This window comes from Lutjanus erythropterus, chromosome 4 (assembly GCF_056507025.1).
Source record: "Lutjanus erythropterus isolate fLutEry1 chromosome 4, fLutEry1.hap2, whole genome shotgun sequence".
Taxonomy (NCBI): domain Eukaryota; kingdom Metazoa; phylum Chordata; class Actinopteri; order Lutjaniformes; family Lutjanidae; genus Lutjanus; species Lutjanus erythropterus.
In genome coordinates, this window is record NC_139320.1 from 48,375,702 (window position 1) to 48,378,201 (window position 2,500).

Genomic DNA, 2,500 nt, shown 5'->3' on the forward strand with positions numbered 1-2,500 from the left:
CTGAGCCGAAACTACGATGCCGAGAACCAAAGATTTGGTTCATGGAGGAACCGCAGCTTCCTGTTAACGCTGCATCTCCAACATGGAGGAAGGCGCGGCGTCAGTTAAAGGGCGACGCCGTCCGTGTTCTTTTGCCGGCGTTTTCAAACGGAAACTCCCACTCAGCTGTTAGCGGAGAGCCGTGACGCAGACGAGAGTGATGACGTCCCGTCCTCCGTCGACCTGCGGCGTCTGTACGGAAACGTCATCATGCAGAAACCTGCGTCAGGAAACGAGTTTGGGAAAATAACGTGTCGATGCTGAAATGTACAAAATGACTGTTCAGACTTAAATAACGAAGAACCACAACTAAAAAAAAACAAAGATAAATAATGTGCCCACCCTTTAAAGGAGCAGTCCGACATTTTTGGGGGAAATTTTCTTGTCTTTTTTTCCTTCGTTGTCCGATTTTAGTTTCGTCTGTGAGTCCAGTATAGAGATTATGTAGCCTAGCTTAGCATAAAGACCAGATAGAAGGGGAAAGTGTTAGCCTAGCGCCACCCAGAGAGGAAAATAACACCCTGCTTGTCCATTATTCTGGGTCCTATCACCTTTCGTTTTGTGGGCATTGATTAATGATCAGTCAGTGAATCAATAAACAAATTAACAGAGTGTAAACAATTTTTCCTTTAAATATTTTTTCTGACCTTATTAGAACCCAGTACGTGGAAAAGAATTCAACTAATAAATCTGCTTTTAGGGTTAAAATTGCAAAAGGAAGCCGCAACAACACATTAAAACCAAAGGGAACACAGGAGAACAGAACCACAACAGAACCAGGTTTGGTTGAATCCGTGTGAATCACAACATCGCAACTTCCTGCAGGGACTGATTAATGGTCATTTGACCGCAGAGGACGGAAACAAACATTTGTTCACACAGTCTTCCTCTGGTTTGCGACCCTCTTGGATGGAAACACGTCTTCTGTGTCTCCTTGAATCTGAGAGTTGAGATCTGTGGTCCGTCCTCTGCGGGGACAGACAGGCCAAAGACTCTGAGGTATGTTTGATTCGCTGACCTTCCCAAAAACCAGCAGCAGCTGCTGCTGCGCCAAGTGTTTAAAGCTGAACACTGGCCGACAAATGTTTGGGCGGATCACACCAAAATATTTTTTGGGAAGGGAGTGAAAATGTCCCTGTGCGACTGATTGATCTGTCTGATGTCTGATCGGACCTGATGTCTCCTGTAAATCCTGGACCTCTGTGGACCTTTACCGCCGCAGACCCCGGCCTGCTCTCATCACGAAGCTCATGAACGACGCGTCGAAGTTTCAGGTCATTTCACGTGTCGTCACAACACCTTTTTTTTTTACTCTTCATGTTCTCCTTCACAGTGTTGATGATGAAGGTCACCTGACTTTTGTTACCACCTCCAAAACCCTTAAAATGTCCCCGACCTAACAACGTTGAAGCTTCACTGCGGTTCGTGTTAACTCTCGTTTCCAGGTGCGTGATTTTTCTCAGCAGTCTGACGTAATTCGTCACCATAGCAACCAGGTAGGCCAACACCACTGGCATGGAGCGCGACAGCATGGACGTTAGCCCGGATAGCTACAGTGATCACACCTGTTTGAGGAGCGTAGTTCCGCCATCAGCTCCGGAGACGGGCGACCCAGAAGCAGCTCGCCGCTTTCGCTCTGCTTCAGACACACTCCAAGTTTATTTTTGATGGACGCCGCATCAGTCGGTCCGCAGACACGGAGATGGTACAGAGGATCCAGTCAATTTTCAAAATACTCTGCGCAGACTCATGATCATAAGAGCAAACAAAAAAAAGAAAGAACTTAACTACGTAGCCGTCCGACTGATTCACGAGATCACGGAGAATCTCTCTCTCCAGGTTTCAAATGTTCCATTTGTGTCCACACCAAAATAGGGTGCGGCCAATCAGCATCCTCGGAGGGACTACTGGCAGCTGTGGGCGTGGCTTTAGGTGTGACAACAGCGTAAACAACTTGTCTCAAAAACCACCCTTGACGAGAGTTTGATCCGATTGGCTGGAGGTGAGTGCTTGTTAGACACGACAGATGGCTCATCCAATCACTCACCGGATGTTCTTTGTAAGTGCCCGCCCTTTTCCAAACCGTTTCTGAGATGTTTCTGTGTGATAAACCAAAATCTGAGCACGTCGGCGTGATCAGGTGACTAAAATTCACCACGTCACTGTTTCGGATGCAGCTGTGGAATCAATGGGTTCAGACCAGGGGTGTCCAACCTGCGGTTCCAGAGCCACACGTGGCCCTTTGGCCTCTGTCCAGTGGCTCCATGTGGATTTAATGGAAATGAAAATTAATAATGTAACTTTGTTGGAGGTCTAAAGTGATTCTTACATTAAAAAGTGCAGTCTACACACCAAACAAACAAACAAACAAACAAACAAAAAGCGTTTTGACCTCATAGCCTCCGTCTACAGATCAGCACCTTTTCCTCTAAACTCAGCTGTGGCTCGTCTTCAGTCTCTG